This window comes from Microtus pennsylvanicus, chromosome 2 (genome assembly GCF_037038515.1).
Source record: "Microtus pennsylvanicus isolate mMicPen1 chromosome 2, mMicPen1.hap1, whole genome shotgun sequence".
NCBI classification, from domain to species: domain Eukaryota; kingdom Metazoa; phylum Chordata; class Mammalia; order Rodentia; family Cricetidae; genus Microtus; species Microtus pennsylvanicus.
Window position 1 is genome coordinate 66558691 of NC_134580.1, and position 21117 is coordinate 66579807.

Below are 21117 nucleotides of genomic sequence, written 5' to 3' on the forward strand. Positions count from 1 at the left end.
TCCTACAGAGAGGGACTGAACCTTACGATCCAGATCAGCTGTTCCCTCTTCCATAGTAATGAATTTCTCCTTAACATCAGCCTGGAGAACTTCAAACCGATTCTCGAGAAGATTGTTATCAGTCTGGAGAACTCCAAACTGATTCTTGAGAAGATTGTTATCAGTCTGGAGAACTTCAAACTGATTCTTGAGAAGATTGTTATCAGTCTGGAGAACTTCAAACTGATTCTTGAGAAGATTGTTATCATTCTCAATTGTTTTTAAGCGTTCTATCTCTGCCTTAAGAATCCTGGATTCGTCTCGTAAAGACTTTATCATATTTCTATTATCAAACCATTTGGTGCCAATGAAAACTACGAATCCCAGAAGGATCCATAGAGGTGGCGTGATAGACACCTCTTGTAAAATCTCTCACATGGTACAATTAAAAAAACTGTTAAATTCTTGAACAGTAATGTGTTCAGACATTTTATTTATAAAAGAAAAAATTTTTTACCTGCAATGATCGGTTCCTGCTAGTTGTTGGTCTCTGTGTTTTTGGAGCCTGTCCTAGAACTAGCTCTTGTAGACCAGGCTGGCCTCGAAATCACAGAGATCCGCCTGTCTCTGCCTTCCAAGTGCTGGGATTAAAGGCGTGCACTACCACGGCCTGGCAGGCCTCAAACTCACAGAGATCCGTCTGCCTCTGCTTCCCAAGTGCTGGGATTAAAGGCGTGTGCTACCACTGCCTGGCCGGCCTCAAACTCACAGAGATCCGCCTGCCCTTGCCTCCCAAGTGCTGGTATCAAAAGCGTGCGCCACCACTGCCCTGCCAAGTCACTTTGTGTCAGACCAAATCTGCCGCTGTGGCAGGCAGCTTTTGTTGCAAAACCGCAGGTACTTGAGCTTCCGCTAATTCAGGCAGTGGGGTTCCGCTGTAAAACTTAGCCAAGGCAGGCAGAATGGGCCTGTGTGGCCGAGTATGTCTCGGACTCGGGACTGGGGCCGGAGTCACGAACTGAAAAACAGCACCCAGGAGGTTGCTGTGTTAGCTAGCAGGCTACCCGCTTGAGTGGGGGGCAAAATAGCCCCACGTTGGGCGCCAAAAATGTAGCGGCGTAAACGAATGCAGACAGTTTGTAAAAATATATATATATAGTTTTAATGTAGAAATAGACTTACAGAACCACCGTTCCCGCGGAGACCAGGAGAGTAGAAGAGACAGCTCGGAGCACACTCGCCAAATTTATAGGCAGACATTAGCCCGAGGCGAACACACCCCCTAAGGGGCGGGACTTATCCCTACAGGTTACCTCACTCAAAATAGTGTTTTCTAGCTCCATCCATTTTCCTGCAAAATTCAAGGTCATTATTTTTCTCTGCTGTGTAGTACTCCATTGTGTAAATGTACCACATTTTCCTTATCCATTCTTCAGTCCAGGGGCATTTTGTTTTTTTCCAAGTTCTGGCTATGGCAAACAAAGCTGCTATGAACATAGTTGAGCACATGTCCTTGTGGCATGCTTGAGCATCCTTTGGATAGATACTCAAAAGTGGTATTACTGGGTCTTGAGGAAGGATGTTTCCTAATTTTATGACAAATCACCACACTGACATCCAAAGGGGTTGTACCAGCTTTCATTCCCACAAGCAATGCAGAAGGAGGTTGTGGGGGAAAGGGAACACTTCTGCACTGATGGTGGGAACAATTTTTTTTTATTATTTTATTTTATTACTTTAAAAAATACCAATCCAAATTCCCACTCCCCCCTCCTCCCAGTCTCTCCACTCACCATCCTACCCCACTTCCTCTAATCCAAAGAGAGGGCAATGCACCCCACAATGGGGAAACTTCAAGGCCCTCCCTACTACATCTAGGTTGAGCAAGGTATACATCCAAAGAGAATAGGATCCCAAAATGCCAGTACATTCAGTAGAGACAAATCCCAGTGTCACTATCAGTGACCCCACAGTCTTCCCCAACTTTCAACCACATTCAGAGGGACTAGTTTTTTCCCATGCCCGTTCACTCCTAGTCCAATTGGAGTTGGTGAGCTCCCTTTAGCTCAGACAAACTGTCTCAGTGGATGAACCCCTCATGGTCTTGACTTCCTTGTTTATATTCTCACCCTTTCCACTCTTCAACTGGATCTCAGGAGCTCAGTCCAGTGCTCCAATGTGGGTCTTTCCTTGTTTCCATTTGTTGTTGAACGAAGTTTCTATGGTGATATTTAAAATAATCATCAGTCAGACTACAGGGCAAGGCCGGTTCAGTCACCCTCTCCACTATTGCTTAGGGTCTTAGCTGGGGTCAACCTTGTGGATTCATGTGTATTTTTCTAGATCCAGGTTTATTGCTAACGCCATAAGGGCTTCCTCAATAAAGATATCTCTTTCCTTGCTCTCATATCTGTCCTTCCTCCATCTCGACTATCCCATTCCCTCAAGTTCTCCTCAACCCTCCCATTCTCCCCTCCTTCTATCCTCTGCCCCATGCTCCCAAATTATGTCAGATGATCTAGTCTCTTTCCAATTTCCAGGGGGATGTGTGTGTGTGTGTGTGTGTTTCTTTGGGTTCACGTTATTACTTAGCTTCTCTAGAATCGTGAACTATAGGCTCAATATCCTTTGTTTATGGCTAGGAGCCACTTATGAGTGAGTACATACCTTACTCATTTTGGGGGGTCTAGGTTACCTCACTCAGAAGAGTGTTTTCTAATTCCATCCATTTGCATGAAAATTCAAGATGTCATTGTTTTTTACTGCTGAGTAGTACCCTAATGTATAGATGTGCCACACTTTCTTTATCTATTTTTCAGTTGAAGGGCATCTAGATTGTTTCCAGGTTCTGGCTATTACAAATTATGCTGCTATGAACATAGTTGAACAAATGATTTGTAGTGTGATTGGGCATCTCTTGGGTATATTCCCAAGAGTGGTATTGCTGGATCCTGAGGTAGGTTGATTTTCAGCTTTCTGAGAGACCGGCACACTGTTTTCCAAAATGGTTGCACAAGTTTGCATTCCCACCAGCAATGGATGAGTGTTCCCCTTGCTCCACATCCTCTACAGCATAAGCTATCATTAGTGGTTTTGATCTTAGCCATTCTGACAGATATAAGATGGTATCTCAGAGTTGTTTTGATTTGCATTTCCCTGATAGCTAAGGAAGTTGAACATGTCTTTAAGTATCTTCTGATTATTTGAAATTCTTCTGTTGAGAATTCTCTGTTTAGTTCAATACACCATTTTTAATTGGGTTATTTAGAATTTTAATGCCTAATTTCTTGAGTTCTTTATATATTTTGGAGACCAGTCCTTTGTCTGATGTGGAGTTGGTGAATATTTTTCCCATTTAGTAGGCTGTCTTTTTGTCTGATTGTCTGTGTCTTTTCCTTTACAGAGGCTTCTCAGTTTCAGGAGGTCCCATTTATTTATTGTTGATCTTATTATCTGTGCTACTGCGGTTATATTTAGGAAGTGATCTCCTGTGCCCATGCAATGAAGGCTACTTCCCACTTTCTCCTCTATCAGGTTCAGTGTGGTCATATTTAAATTGAGGTCCTTAATCCATTTGGACTTGAGTTTTGTACATGGTGATAGATATGGATCTATTTTCATTCTTCTACAGGTTGACATCCAGTTATGCCAGAACCTTTTGTTAAAGATGCTTTTTTTTCATAGTATAATTTTAGCATCTTTGTCATAAATCAGGTGTTCCATATGTGTGTGGATTAATATCCAGGACTTCAATTCAATTCCATTGTTCAATGTCTCTGTTTTTATGCCAATACCAAGCTGTTTTTAATACTGTGGCTCTGTATTTCAATACTTCAAGCTCTGATTTCCCTCTCTGATTCTTTATCCTTTGTGTATAGGAGGGCTACTGATTTATTTAAGCTGATCACGTATCCTGCCACATCAGTGAAGGTATTTATCAGCTGTAGGAGTTCGCTGGTAGAGTTTTTGAGGTCACTTATGTACACTATCATATCATCTGCAAATAACAAAAGTTTGACTTCTTCCTCTCCAATTTGAATCCCCTTGATCTCCTTCTGTGATCTTATTGCTATCGGAAACTTCAAGAATTATGTTGAAGAGATATGGAGAGAGTGGATAGCCTTGTCTTGTTCCTGATTTTAGTGGAATGCCTTTGAGTTTCTCTCTATTTAATTTTATGTTAGCTGTCAGCTTGCTGTATATTGCTTTTATTATATTTAGATATGATCCTTGTATCCCTAATCTCTCCAAGATCTTTATTATGTAGGGGTGTTGAATTTTATCAAATCCTTTTTCAGCATCTAAAGAAATGATCATATGTCTTTTTTTCTTTTAGTTTGTTTATATGATGGATTACATTGATAGATTTTCATATGTTGAACCAGCCCTGCATCTCTGGAATAAAGCCTACTTGATCATGACAGAAGATTTTTATTGATGTGTTCTTGGATTCGATTTGCCAGTATTTTATTGAGAATTTTTGCTTCGATGTTCATGAGTGAGACTGATATGTAATTCTCTTTCTTGGTTGAGTCTTTGTGCAGGTTTCGTATCAGAGTAACTGTAGCCTCATAAAAAGAGTTTGGTAATGACCCTCTGTTTCTATTATGTGGAACACTTTGAGGAGTATAGGTATTAGCTCTTCTTGAAAGTTCTGGTAGAATCCAGCACTAAAACCATCTGGCTCTGGCTTTTTTTGGTTGGGAGGTTTTTGATAACAGCTTCTATCTCCTTGTGGTTTATAAGACTATTTAAATTGCTCACCTGTTCTTGATTTAATTTTGGTATATGGTATCTATCTTAAAAATTGTCCATTTCTTTTACATTTTCCAATTTTGTAGAGTAAAGGTTTTTGTAGTAAGAGCTAATGGTTTTTTGGATTTCCTCGGTGTCTGTTGTTATGTTCCCCTTTTTATTTCTGATTTTGTTAATTTGGATGTTCTCTTTCTGCCTTTTGATTATTTTGGATAAGCGTTTGTCAATTTTATTGATTTTCTCAAAGAACCAGCTCTTTCTTCCGTTGATTCTTTGTATGGTTTTCTATGTTTCTATTTTGTTGATTTCAGCCCTCACTTTGATTATTTCCTATCTTCTATGCCTCCTAGGTGAGTCTGATTCTTTTTTTCTAGAGCTTTCAGGTGTGCTGTTAGGTTGCTAATGTGAACCTGCTCCAATTTTTTTATATGGGCACTTAGTGGTATGAACTTTCCTCTTAACACTGCTTTCATAGTGTTCCATAGGTTTGGATATGTTGTGCTGTCGTTTTAATTGAATTCAAGGAAGAATACAATTTCTTTATTTCTTCCTTGACCCAAGGGTGGTTCATTAGTTGATTGTTCAATTTCCATGAGTTTGTAGGCTTTCTGGAAGTAGTACTGTTGTTGAATTTTAACTTTAGTCCTTGGTGATTCAATAAGACACAGTGGTGATGTGGGAGTGTCATATATCAATCTGTTGATTTCATTGGTTAAGCAATAAAGAAACTGCCAGGCCCATTTGATAGGCCCACCCTTAGGTGGGTGGAGTAAGCAGAAAGGAAGGCTGGGAGAAAGAAGCTGAGTCAGAGAGTCGCCATGGTTCTCCCACTCCAGGCAGATATATAATGGGCCAAGCAAGGTGTTTAAAAGAATACAGTTTCCATGTAATTATTTCGGATAAAGCTAGCAGTGGGGGCAGCCAGGTGCCGGGGACACAGCCTGCTGCTCCTATTTCAACAGAGTGGCACCCAACGTGCTAATGAACTCCACGTAAAACCTGAGAAGGCTTAAAAATAAGGGAGAGAGAGTTTAACACAGATTTTTGCTGTTTGTTGGTGGCGTGCTGTAGAGAGATATCCTGATTTGGCATCAACAGCAGAAAAAACGCTGCATCATTTTAAAGAGCGGCTTCCTGGGGCTGTGCTGCAAGCGTGAACTCTGGCTTTAAAGCATTTCAATGGATTTTATGGGACTGGATGTTTCTGTTCCCTCTTGGGATCGGAATGAGAGTGCTCTGAGACCATGCTGATGGCTCTCAGTGCTCCCCGCCTGCACCTGGGCAGATGGCAGAATCAGGCTTAGGCAGGCGGGAGAACATGGCGGATTCCTGCCAACATATAGAGAGATGTTTTCAGACTGCACAGTGTTCTGCATGTCAGATTTGGCTGTAACTTGGATGAAAAGAGTTTCTGTGCTGCACGCTCAGTCTCAGAGTTAAACTGCTGACTGTGGTGCCAATGTGGACTTGCTGTGTGCCTGGAACTGTGCTCAGCTCAGGGGCACCAAATGGATCTGAGGCAGGAGTGGCTGCTCCAAGCTGAACTGTGCTGACCTCAGGCAGGAACTGCCGTAATTACCATAATAATAGCGCAGTTAAGGTTTAGGCTTGGCAGTAAACAGGCAGTACTGTATTACCCCTACATGGTGCAACTTAAGTTTTAAGAACTGCTTAACATTCTAAAAAATGCCCCTGGATAGTAAAAAAATGTTACAGATTCACAATAAAACAGATTCAGACATAAAAGACCACACTGTTGGATGAATGTACGTAGACTTGAGAGAGAGAAGAAAAAGAATATAGAGAATAAAGTTAATAGTTTTAAAAAAGGTAAAGTCTTTAAAGAGACAGACTACAGATAGTTAAGAGATTAAAAGAAATAAAGAAAAACAAGCCACATAATAACAGGAAATTCACAGAGAGTCTGGATTATGTACATTGTGTTTTCTTTAAAATTTTTGACTGTGAAGGAGCTAAGTACAGAGAGACATTTCATTATATGGGCTGCCAAGCTGAACCAGAATGGATATAAGGGTATTACGGTTTCAAAATTTGGGTCTAAGAATATGATGCTTTGGAGAGGGTCTTCTTTTGTTTTCACAGAGGACCAGACCCTGTGGATTTCTTCTATTCCAATTTGGTATGATAGACCACGCCCTCCTGAAAGGTTGTTGTGAACATCTTCAGAAAATTGCTTCGCTCAACTGCCAACTGAGATGAAACTAGCACACAGGTTATACCATGAAAGACCTAATTAACGACGCCCCCATTCAGCAGGAAGCAGTTTGGAGAGAAAAAACTGCACCCATGTTCCCAAAATATTGTTTATAAATGTTCTTTTACATTTAAAGGGGGAAAATGATATAGGTATGAAGAATTTGCATTGGTGTGGATTTTAAGGTCAATTTTGTTATATGTATATGTATTTCTGATCTTGAATAAGGTGTTGTGGTTGTGTAGTTCATTTTTAAAATGTAATGTATAATTAGGAAATATAGGTTGTTGATGGATAGTCATAAATAATAGTCAAGTTTGTAGTCATGTTAGTTAGATTTTCTAGATATATAGAGATATATTTCAGATAAGCATTCTTCATATCACTCAGAGGCTACAGAATATGGCATTTAAAATATTTTAATAACTTAGGACTTTTCATGACAATGAGACATGTCTGCTCCTGGCGGCACCAATCTACTTCAAGAGGAAGATGGACATTGAAGAGGCTCGTTACGGAGCTTGATAGCCATTTGGGCAAAAAACTGCTCTTGCCTGGACTGATGCATAAACTGGACACAAAGAACCCACAGAGAGGACTGATGAACTTGCCTAAAGATGAGATGATCTTTTGTGGTTCCTGATTCATGAAAGAGTCTGCGAGACATTCTGCAGGATACAGCATAAAGTGATTAAACTGTATTTGGAATTTCCTGCTTGATGAAAATGTCTGCTGGATACTATGGGCCTGAAGGCTGAAGATGGATGCCCCAACGGTACAAAAGAACTTTGGGTGACTGTCCAGGCAGCGAGATGTCTTTGTCATTTCTACCATTTAAAGTTTCTTAGTTCTTGTTTACTTAGGTAATATTATATCCTTCTGGAGTCTTTGATGGAGTTGAAGAATGGATAGGGAGTTATAGTTTTCCATTGTTATGATAAAAGATAAAATAGATATAAATATTGTAACTGTGATTCTTGCCTGATAACTGTTTTGTTATATGTAATTTTACTATGTTAAAGTTAAAGCCTTCCTTTTTTTGTTTAAACAGAAAAAGGGGAAGTGATGTGGGAGTGTCATATATCAATCTGTTGATTTCATTGGTTAAGCAATAAAGAAACTGCCAGGCCCATTTGATAGGCCCACCCTTAGGTGGGTGGAGTAAACAGAATGGAAGGCTGGGAGAAAGAAGCTGAGTCAGAGAGTCGCCATGGTTCTCCCACTCCAGGCAGATATATAATGGGCCAAGCGGTGTTTAAAAGAATACAGTTTCCCTGTAGTTATTTCGGGTAAAGCTAGCAGTGGGGGCAGCCGGGTGCCGGGGACACAGCCTGCCGCTCCTATTTCAACACAGTGGGTTACTCCAATTTTTTTATCTGTGATTTTGCTTTGTTACCATATTTGATCAATTTTAGAGAAGGTTCCATGAGGTGCTGAGAAGAAGGTATATTCTTTCCTGTTTGGGTGGAATGTTCTATAGATGTCAGTTATGTCCATTTAATTCATTACATCTGCTAGTTCTCTTATTTCTCTGTTAAGTTTCTGTTTGGTTGACCTGTCCATTGGTGGGAGAGGAGTGTTGAAATCTGCTACTATTAATGTGTGGGATTTGATGTGTGATTAAATTTTAGTAATGTTTCTTTTACATGTATGGGTGCTCTTGTATTAGGGGCATAGATTTTCAGGATTGAGACGCCATATTGATGAATTGTTCCTGTTATGAGTATAAAGTATCCTTCTCCATCTCTTCTGATTGATTTTAGTTTGAAATCAATTTTGTTAGATATTAGAATCGGAGCGAGATAGAATCCCATTAGTTCTAATTTGTAGTTCCCTAGTTGCTAAAGATGTTGAGAATTTTAAACATTTTTCTTCTTTTATTTATTTTTTCTCATGCAATAAATCGCAATTGCAGCCTGCCCTCCTCCAAAGCATTAATCTAATTAATATCTTTAAATAAAATAATCAGGAGTCAGTTATCAGGTTAGAATATGAAAGACCAGAGAAGCAGGGAGCAGCCACCAGTCGCTTTATACTTCTACCATTACTCCATCCAAAAAGAGATCCTCTCCCCCTGGACCTTACTACTACTGTCTCCTCTCTGTCTATAGTCCTCCAAACCCCCATGGTTAATTTATATGAATAAACAGACCAAATTTGCAAGGAAATATTTTTCTCAGATATTAACAATGAACATTTGTACTCAGTTAAGAATGATCAGTGTGCACGTGTTTAATTATTTGTCTATAAACCACTATCTGTTTAAATACTCTCATCATTGCCATTTTCATTTCTTGATTCCTGAATGTATAGATCACAGAGTTCAGAAAGGGAGTGACAACTGCATCAAATATGGACAGAAACTTATCCAAGTGTGTGAAAGAAGAAGGCCATGTGTAGATGAACATCACAGGGCCAAAGAATAAGACCACCACAGTCACATGAGCTGAAAGTGTAGACAGGGCCTTAGAGGAGCCACTTGAAGAATGTTTCTGAACAGTAAATATGATGACAATATAGGAAATGATCAGTATGAAGAAGAAACCTACAGACATGAATCCAGTGTTGACAGAGACCAGTAATTTCAGTCTGTATGTATCTACACAGGCAAGTTTGATGAACCCAGGAAAGTCACAATAGAAGCTGTCCAAAACATTTGGTCCACAAAATGGTAAGTTTACTACAAAAGCCAATTGAATGAGAGAATGCATAAATCCAACCACCCAACAGGACACTGAAAACAAGATGCACATCTTTGGGCTCATAATGGTCAGATAATGGAGAGGTTTACATATGGCCACGTATCTGTCAAAAGCCATGGCTATGAGTAAAACCATTTCTATACCACTAACAAAGTGAATGAAGAATATTTGGGTGATGCATCCTCTAAAAGTGATGACTTTATGCTTTCTCAACAGATCAAAAATCATCTAGGGGGACACAACAGAAGAAACACCCAAGTCAATGAAGGAGAGGTTAGCCAACAGAAAGTACATAGGAGAATGTAAGTGAGCGTCAGATGCGACAGTGAACACAATGAGGGAGTTTCCTGTCATACTTGCTACATAAAACATGGAAGAGAACTCAAAAAAGAATAATTGGATGTCCCAAGAGTTGGTGAGTCCCAGGAACACAAACTCTGACGCCACAGACTGATTCTTTCCTTCCATTGCTCTGTTGGCAGTGCTACCTGAAGGAAGAAATGTGAGAAACTATAAATTATAATTTTATAAATAGAATAGAAGAATCTCCTAGTAATGAAAATCTATTTTATTGCAACATTGAAACTAACTTTAAAGTGAGTAGTGTGAGACAAGTAAGTTCTATACACAACCAATAATCTGAAATTTATAAATTAGTTGGAAATAGGATTTAACTCCTGTAACAAAAGTTTTCATCAAAAACTCAAAGACAGTAAGGTTTGGTGGGCTTTAAATGAGGATACTAGGGCCAGGTGAACTGTCTCATTCATTAAGAGCAGTTGCTACTCTTTCAAAAGACCCCTGCTCTTTTCTTAGCATCCATACCAAGTAGCTTACAATAGTCTATAGTTCTAGCTCCAGGGAATCTAATGACACCTCTTAGTTTCATGAGATTTTCTCAAGCATGAATCATAAAATTAATAACAAAGACACATACATGTAATTTTTAAATGAATGTTTATAAAGAGAATATTTTTATAAACTGTTGATGACAATTTAAATTAACACATCCATAAAGGAAAAAGTATGGGAAGTTTTCAAAAACTAGAGACTAGATTTGCAGCACAGTATAGGTGTGCTTGTCTAACAAATTTTATCCTTATATTGGTTTTATACGTAATAGTATAATACAAAAAGAGAAGTGTGGTGACAAATAAGGTAGAAAAAAGAACACAAAAGATGCAAATGATTAAACGAGAAGTACCATACAATATAGAAATTCTCCACTCTCTCCATACCTCTTCAATATAGGACTTGAAGTTCTAGCAATAGCAATAAGACAACATAAGGGGATCAAGGGGATTCGTATTGGAAAGGAAGAAGTTAAGCTTTCGTTATTTGCAGATGATATGATAGTATACATAAGCGACCCCAAAAACTCTACCAAAGAACTCCTACAGCTGATAAACACCTTTAGTAATGTGGCAGGATACAAGATCAACTCCAAAAAATCAGTGGCCTTCCTATACACTAAGGATAAGGAAACAGAGAGGGAAATCAGAGAAGCATCACCTTTCACAATAGCCACAAATAACATAAAATATCTTGGGGTAACTCTGACCAAGGAAGTGAAAGATCTATATGACAAGAACTTTAAGTCTTTGAAGAAAGAAATTGAGTGGACACCAGAAAATGTAAGGATCTCCCCTGCTCTTGGATTGGGAGGATCAACATAGTAAAAATGGAAATTCTACCAAAAGCAATCCCCATCAAACTTCCATCAAAATTCTTCACAGAGCTGGAGAAGACAATAATCAACTTTATATGGAAAAATAAAAAGAACCAGGATAGCCAAAACAATCTTATACAATAAAGGAACTTCTGGAGGCATTACCATCCCTGACTTCAAACTCTATTACAGAGCTACAGTATTAAAAACAGCTTGGTATTGGCATAAAAACAGAGAAGTAGACCAATGGAATCAAATAGAAGACCCTGACATTAACCCACAAACATATGAACACCTGATTTTCAATAAAGGAGCTAAAAGTATACAATGGAAAAAAGAGAGCATCTTCAACAAATTGTGCTGGCAAAACTGGATGTCAACCTGTACAAGAATGAAACTAGATCCATATCTATCACCATGCACAAAACTCAAGTCTAAATGGATTAAAGACCTCAATATCAGTCCGAACACACTGAACCTGATAGAAGAGAAAGTGGGAAGTACTCTACAACACATGGGCATAGGAGACCACTTCCTACGTATAACCCCAGCAGCACTGACATTAAGGGCCTCATTGAATAAATGGGACCTCCTGAGACTGAGAAGTTTCTGTAAAGCAAAGGACACTGTCACTAAGACACAAAGGCAACCCACTGACTGGGAGAAGATCTTCACCAACCCCGCAACTGACAAAGGTCTGATCTCCAAAATATATAAAGAACTCCAGAAACTAGACCGTAAAAATCTAATCAACACAATTATAAAATGGGGCACTGAGTTGAACAGAGAATTCTCAACAGAAGAAGTTCAAATGGCCAAAAGACACTTAAGGTCATGTTCTACTTCCTTAGTGATCAGGGAAATGCAAATCAAGACAACTTTAAGATACCATCTTACACCTGTCAGAATGGCTAAAATAAAAAACACCAATGATAGCCTTTGCTGGAGAGGTTGTGGAGAAAGTGGTACACTCATCCATTGCTGGTGGGAATGCAAACTTGTGCAACCACTTTGAAAAGCAGTGTGGCGGTTTCTCAGGAAATTCGGGATCAACCTACCCCTGGACCCAGCAATACCACTCTTCGGAATATATCTAAGAAAGGCCTTATCATACAACAAAAGTGTATGCTCTACTATGTTCATAGCAGCATTGTTTGTAATAGTCAGAACCTGGAAACAACCTAGATGCCCTTCAATGGAAGAATGGATGAACAAAGTATGGAATGTATACATATTAGAGTACTACTCAGCAGTAAAAAACAAGGACTTCTTGAATTTTGCATACAAGTGGATGGAAATAGAAAACACTATCCTGAGTGAGGTAAGCCAGACCCAAAAAGAGGAACATGGGATGTACTCACTCATATTTGGTTTCTAGCCATAAACAAAGGACATTGAGCCTATAATTAGTGATCCTAGAGAAGCTAAATAAGGAGAACCCAAAGAAAAATATATAGGCATCCTCCTGAATATTAACCTTCATCAGGCGATGAAAGGAGACAGAGACAGAGACCCACTTTGGAGCACTGGACAGAAATCTCAAGGTCCAAATCAGAAGCAGAAAGAGAGACAGTACGAGAATGGAACTCAGGACCGCGAGAGGTGCACCCACACACTGAGACAATGGGGATGTTCTATCGGGAACTCACCAAGGCCAGTTGGCCTGGATCTGAAAAAGCCTGGGATAAAACTGGACTCGCTGAACATAGTGGACACTTAGGACTACTGAGAACTCAAGAACAATGGCAATGGGTTTTGATCCTACTGCACGTACTGGCTTTGTGGGTGCCTAGGCAGTTTGGGTGCTTACCTTACTAGACCTGGATGGAGGTGGGTGGTCCTTGGACTTCCCACAGGGCAGGGAACCCTGATAGCTCTATGGGCTGACAAAAGAGGGGAACTTGATTGGGGGAGGGGGAAGAAAATGGGAGGTGGTGGCGGGGAATAGACAGAAATCTTTAATAAATAAATAAACAGAAAAAATAAATAAAAAAGAAAAGAATATAGAAATTCTCACCTTAAGGGTATATATCCAGAAGGAAACATTAAGTCAATATATTTTCCCATTTTTTGTATTATTCCTAAAAATTAATATTATGATGAACAACCTCTGTCCACTGAACACTTATAGACACATGGATTACAAATGGACATACATAAACACAAAAAATATTGTAATAATCCTTTTATCATAACTCTATGAAAAGATTTATCTTATTATTTGGTGGTTTCATTTTATTTAGAGAAGAAACAGCACAGCAGACAACATCTGAGCTTTTGATTCAGGATCTCTGATTAATCAGCTATGTGCTGACTACTATTAGAAAAGGTACTGTGCCCCAAAACTTGTGTTTTCTTTGTTGAAGAATGCACATAGAAAGACTATAAAATTTGAAAAGTTGGTATATAATTAGGAATAGAAAAATGAGGAAGCTTACTATAAACTAGGCATAAATATTTAAATTATGAACTTATCTCAGTTGAATCTGTCTTTATTTTCACTATGCTTATTATTTCAAATCATTTCCTCAACTTAAGGATTCCTACCCAAATTTGGATGCTTCTAATTTAAACATAACTATATCTATTAAATAGTTTGTAAGATATAAATAATTCTGTATTCTTTTCAAAAATATAATTAGGTAAAAGTCACTTCAACATCTTTAAAGTCTTTCTGATCAGATCACGGATCATAATCAAATTAATACAAACATTCCAACTTTATATTTTATACCAGAGCTGAAAGCAAGAAAATAAATTTAACTTTTTATATTTTAAGTACCATTTTGTTCTAAAATTAAAATGACATTTTATCACAACATCTGTTTGCAACATTGAGGCTTTTAGTCACATGTTAAAATTTACTTCTGGTCAGGTTTTCGTAACACTCTTCCAACCTGAAAAGCATGAAAATCTTGACCAAATTTACTTCTGTTTTACAGAACAATCACATAATGTTTGGTAGAAGGTGAGTTGTTCACACTCAAACTATTTTTAAAAGTCAGTGAGGAGAAAATTACAAATCTTTCCTTTTTACTTACAAGCATCTTTAATATCTCATTAGATCGTAGGGTGTATTGTATCATGCATTCAATTAATTATTGATGAATAAAGAATGATTCATTATATTGCTACACAAACTTAGTAGAAAATGTTACAAGGTTGTTTGGCTTCTCAAGGCCATTTACAATGTGGGTCTAGCTCATAGGCAGTCGGTTACTTAGCCTTTGCCAATACTTCAGTTGCTGTTTATCAGCTATCCTCCTGTGCGTTCAATTTCTTTTCCTGACTGCTCTCTACTTTGCTCATCTTCCTCAAGCCCTTTAGGATGTGACTCTTATCCATAGTAATTCCAAGCACAAACCAGCATCTGGGAATTAGCCACCCAAGCATTGTTAAGTTTATTTTCAGCCATGCATTTTACCTGAATGATAACAACATCATCTTAGCAGAGTCAGGCTTCTCTGTGTGCCCTAACATAAAATACTACATGGAATCTTCCATTAGGGAGATAAGAAGCTAATTATATGTACCTCAAGAGGCCACAGACTAAGATATACTCAAAAAACATAGCAATTTAAAAGCATCATGTGGTTATAAAATTCTTTTCTCTAGAGTATTTGGTTTGGTCTATGTGACCTAAGAATTTCTATAGCTCATAGTATGATATTAAAAGGAAGAATAAAAGAAAACCAGGATTGTTATGGTAACATTAACCTACGTGAATTTGAAAGTTAACATGGTGGCACACACCTTTAATCTCAGCAATCAGAAGACAGAGGCAGCTGGATCTCTGTGAGTTTGAAGCCAGCCTTACATAGTGACTTTCAGAACATTTAGAGCTACATAGTGAGATCTTGTTCAAAGCAAAAAAATCCCATTGATATTATTCCTTAATAATTGATAAATATTTGCTCAATGTTTAACTATCATCACCGAGTTAAATCAAGCTAAAGTACTAATTAAAGTGTAGTTTAAAACAAAGAAGAATTTTCGAGAAGTCTTCATTTTCTGTAAAACTGTGACCTATAATTATAGATGTGTGCATAGATTGAGCTGGACAGAAATCAAGTGCAGTAAATAAATCTCAAAAGTAAATGAAATAACTCAAATTTCTGTCAACTAAGAATAACAAAGAAACTATGTTCCACACACGTAACAACCCCCTAAAAAGTATGTTGAGACTATATAAGAAGACTTACAGTTTATACAAAGAACAGACAGCAGAAAAACATCTTATAAACTGTTGCACAGGTAAATACACATGAATGTAGACAAAAATAGATTTATTTTTCAATAAGTATCACAGCACAGTAAGAGTTTAGGTACTGTGAATTATAATGGAAATGGCTGCGCCTAGGAATGGCATACTGTGTCAAGGGCTTGGACGGGTGCTTAATATATCCCCAAATAGGAGAGAAACAGAAACTGGGTGTAACTGGAGGGGTGAAATACTTGTACCTTCAGTTTTCTTAAATCTGAGGGATGAGCAGAGTTGGGAAAATAATATCAAATTAAGAAAGCATTGGGCCATATAATGAGTAATTATATCTTTGCAAGATAACTGTCTGCATGTTATCATGAGATTTCTTCTAATAGCACAGTTTCCCTCCAATCATCTTATCCTCCATCAGGATTTGTACTATATTGTATTCTCTACTTAAGAACTAAAATAGTTTTACTTTAATTGGTGATATACCTTGATGTGACACATTTTATATGTATCATTATTTATTTACAGCACATGTAAACCACTTATCAGAGATTATTAAAAGAATATAAATACAATCCCTAAAGTCTAAGTCTCATGTTTCCAGTCCCCATTGTAATATGGAGTTAAAACCATATAAGTGAAAGATTTCTGTATTAGATTTTTTTCAGTGGATGGTCAGTTCCAAGTTAGGCCACCAATATATGTGAATACATTCACAATACAGGTTTATGTTTTCTTCTGGGTTATGGAAAATATGCTGCAAGTTGTATGCACACACACACACACACACACACACACACACACACACAGAGAGAGAGAGAGAGAGAGAGAGAGAGAGAGAGAGAGACAGAGACACAGAGAGAGAGAGAGAGAATGTACATTATGGTTGGTTTTAATGTCAACTTGCCACAAATTAGAATCATCTGAGTATGGAGGAGTCTCTCCTGAAAAATTGTCCTGATTGTCTTGTAGATGTTATCTCCTTGTTTAAATTACCTAGAGAACCTGTCGAAAATTGTTTGTGTGTGTGTATGTGTGTGTGCATGTGTGTGTTCATGATAAAGAAACTGTGACACTCTAAACTGCAATTTTATCTTTTTCTACAAAATTTGCATAATATTTTCAGGCTCCAGAGCCACCTCAAAATACATAGCATCAACAAGTACCACTTCATCCCTAAACCCACCTATCTCAGGCTACTTCAGCCGCTCCTCGAGACACAGACTACAACTGCATAGAACAAACCAAAAGGTGAGTGACCAGCCTTTCAGCTGGACAGCCCAGTATGTAGGCCCTAGGCAAAACCTGGGCCCTTTACCCCCGACACACCTCAGCTACAAGAGCAAGCGTCCTATAGGCAGTGTGCCCAAGCACCACCTATCAGGTACTGCAATCTACATGTCCCTACAAGCCTACTCATTCTCTGTGACCTCAGCAGTCCCCTGAGATACAGACTGTGACTGCACAGAACTGACCAGAGGTAAGTGAGCAGCAGCTCCCTGAGAAACAGACTGTGAGTACACAGAGTGAACCAAGAGCCACTCCCTAAAACAGGCAGTAACTGCACAGATTGGTCCAAGACATGAGACCCAGACACCAACTGCAAAAGTCAAACTAAGAGCAAAGACACTGCCTGCACCAACTGGACTAACAGATGGGTAGACACTAATGCAAGTATATATTAAACAATCTAAAGAGCAATGTGGCACCACCAGAACCCTGTCGTCCTACAACAACAGAAAGACCTGAACCTCCCAACCCAGAAAAAGCAGAAGAAATAGATTTTGTGGGCAAATAAAAAATTAAAGGCAAATAGGTCATAACACAAAATGTCCAGGAAATCTGGGGCACCATGAAAAGACCAAACCTAAGAACAATAGGGTTGGATAAAGGAGAAGAATAGCAGCTCAAAGGCACAGAAAATATATTAAACAAAATCATAAAAGAAAACTTTACAATCTTAAGAAAGGAAACAGTTATGAAAATACAAGAAACTTACAGAACACTAAATCAACTGTACCCAAAAGTTCCAGTTTAAAAAAATGGGGTACAGAGCTAAACAAAGAATTCTCAGCAGAAGAATCACAAATGACATAAAGACATTTAAGGAATTGCTCAACATCCTTAATCATCAGGGAAATGCAAATCAAATGGCTCTGAGATACCATCTTACACCTTCAGAATGACTAGGATCAAAAGTACTGAGAACAGCTTATGTTGGAGAAGATGTGGAGTCAGGGGATCACTCCTCCACTGCTTGTGGGAGTACAAACTTGTATAGTCACTTTAGAAACCAGTGTGACTTTTTCTCAGAAAACTGGAAATCAGTCTACTTTGAGGCCAATTGGTGTAGAAGGTCCTTCTTTCTATGAGTTGCTTGTATTGGTTAATGAATAAAAAAAAACTGCCTTGGCCTGATAGGCCAGAACTTAGGTAGGTGGAGAAGACAGAACTGAATTCTCGGAAGAAGAAAGCAGAGGGGAGAGACACCATGGAGCCACCAGAATCAGACGTGCTGAATATTTCCTGGTAAGCCACTGCCATGTGGCGACGCATAGATTAATAAAAATGGGCAAAATCAAGGTATAAGAGCTAGTCAATAAGATGTTAGAGCTAATAGGCCAAGCAGTGATTTAATGAACACAGATTTTGTGTGGTTATTTTGGGTGTAAGCTAGCCAGGTGGCCGGGAAAACAAGTAGCGTCTCTCCTACAACAGCCAATGATACCACTCCTGGTCATATATCTATAAGATACTCAATCATACCACAAGGACACTTGATCAACTATTTCATAGCAGTATTATTCATAATACTCAGAACCTGAAAATAATCTAGATGCCTACCAACCAAAGAATGGATAAAGAAAATGTTGAAGTATTACTCAGCTGTATAGAACAATGACATCTTGAAATTTACAGGAAAATTGATGGAACTAGAAAGAACTATCCCAAATGAGGTACCCCAGACTTAAAAAGATAAACACGGTTTGTACTCAACAAGAAATGGATATTAGATATAAAGCAAAGGATATTCAAACTACAATCCACAGATCCTGAGGAGGCAGGTAACAAAGAAGACCCTAAGAGTGACACATGGATGGCTCAGGGAAGGAGAAGCAGATGAACTCTCCCTGGGTAAACAGGGGAAATGGGGTTGTAAAGAAGAGGGAATGGGAGATGACAACTTGAGGAAATAGACTGGTTGAGGAGGAAGAGGGACATTGTGGGAATGAAATGGAGAGATCTAGATAGAGAGAGCCACTATGAGGTTGGGGAGAAACCTAGTGCCAGGAAATTCCCAAGAATCCGCAAGGATGACCACAACTAAGACTCCTAGCAATAGTGGAGAGAGAACCCTAAGTGGTCTTCCCCTATAATCAGATGGCTGAATACTCCAACTATCATCATTAAGCCTTCATCCTGTGATGTGGAATTCCCCTCTGTATGCTGTGATTAACATTAACTAATAAAGAAAGCTGGCTTGAGCCTATAACAGGACAGAACAAAGATAGACAGGGAACACTAAACTGAATGCTGGGAGAAAGAATGAGGCATCTCAGAGACACTATGTAGCCCCACCAGGAACAGACATGCCAGAACCACGCTGGTAGTCCACAGCCATGTGGTGATACACAGATTAATAGAAATGGGTTAAATTAAGTTGTAAGAGTTAGCTAATAAGAATCTAGAGTTAATGGAACAAGCAGTGATTTAAATAATACAGTTTCTGTGTGATTATTTCAGTTGGGGTTGAGAATGTGGATGGAATATAAAATAAAATTTAAAAAAAATTAAAAAAGGAAAAAAATACATAATTTCTTAAAACTTGTTCAAACTGGGATGCAGTAACACACACCTTTAATCTCAACACACAGAAAGCAGAGGCAGGTAGATCTCTGTGAGTTTAAGACCAACCTGGTCTAAAGTGAGTTACAGGACAGCCAAGGCTACACTGAAAAACCAGTGTCAAAAAAAAACACTAAATAAATAAACAAATAAAACAACTGTGTAAGAAGAGGGTAATTATGCATACGAATGGAAACCTTGCCAGCTAGTTTGGGCTAGGAGATTCATGGATCATGGAGGAAAACCAACAACTGTCACTTTATTAAACCAGCGTTATCTCAAACTGCACTATAAATATTTGTCGTTATAAACAAAGAGAGGTGTCATCCTCACCCCTCATCAAGGAAGCTCCTCTTTGGAATGGATGGAGACCATTATTTAAACAAAACAACTCCCACACCTCAGGTTCAGGAGTAATTGTAGAAGAGGTCAGAAAGATTGTAAGAGTCAGAGGAAAGGGAGTTTGCTATGAGATTGTGACCTCTAGTTATGTCAGAAGTTGTAATCATAAAATTTCAGCATGATTGTCTAAACATGATGTGAACAAGGCCAAAATCCATGGTAAAATGGGTGAGCAATGCCCGAGAGGCTCATTGCTACACAGAGAACTACAGATAGCTCAGGAATGCTGACTTTGGGAGAAATAATCTTCCCCATGAAAGAGCACACTAATTGGCTATCCAATACAAACAGCCTGTCCTATAATATATATATACAAGTATTATGCAGGCTCTGTTTGTCATTGATTTTTTTGTAAATCTTTTTTTTCTATTTTGTTCATTTCAGCTAGTGTTTGATTATCTCTTCCCATCTACTGTTTGGGTGAGTTGATTGTTGTCGATATTCAAAGGCCTTCAAGCACTTAATTGAGTTTTTCACTTGACATCTCTCCAAGTTTTGAGTAGGGACATAGTGCTCTAAAATTTGCCAGTTTTGACTACCTTATTTATGTTCCATAAATTTTTAGATACTGTGTTTTCATTTACATTCAATTATAGAATTTTTAAACTTCCTTTTCCATTTCTTCCTTGAGTCAATTATCATTCGGTAGTATTTTGATTGGTCTCTATGAGCTGGTATGCTTTTTGTAGAATCTACTGGTATTGATATTCAACCTTATCCCATTGGGGTAATATAAAAGACAAAACGTCATTTCAGTTTTTCTATTTTGAGTAAAGTTTTGCATCCTAATATACAATCGGGTTTGTGGAAAGTTTCATGGACTGCTGAGAAGTAGATGTGTTGTTTATTATTGGTGTAGAATGTTCTGTAGATATTTCTTTAGTCTATTTGTTTTATGTCATTTAACTTCAGGTTTTCTCTGTTCAGTTTTTGTCCTATAGACTTACTTATTGGGATATTTAAGTCATCCACTATCACTATTTGGTGGTTAATCTGTGGTTTTAAGAATAATAGTATTTCTTTTATGAAATCAGGTTTTCTTGTGTTCAATGTGTATATGTTTAGAATTGTATTAGCTTCTTGGATTTTTCCTTTAATGCATATGAATTGGTCCTTCTTATCTCTCTGACTGGTTTTGACTTGAAATCTTTTTCATCAGATGTTAGAATAGTCATGTCTGCATTTTTGTAGGAGGCATGTTGTCTTAGTTATTCATGTTCTGTCTTTGTGATATGACCAAAGAATCTAGACATAGGTCATTGACAGTGTTCCTTGGTGTGGATAGCTTGGTCCCTCCTTAGTTGAATAGGTGTTTGGAGATCTGTTGTTACCCACA

General features: G+C 38.3%; 1 pseudogene; it reads right to left on the reverse strand.

Annotated features, from left to right (window-relative positions):
- Positions 1-9156: 9156 nt before the first annotated feature.
- On the reverse strand, positions 9157-10119 carry LOC142844844 (olfactory receptor 4F3/4F16/4F29-like; annotated as a pseudogene).
- Between the last annotated feature and the right edge of the window lie 10998 nt (positions 10120-21117).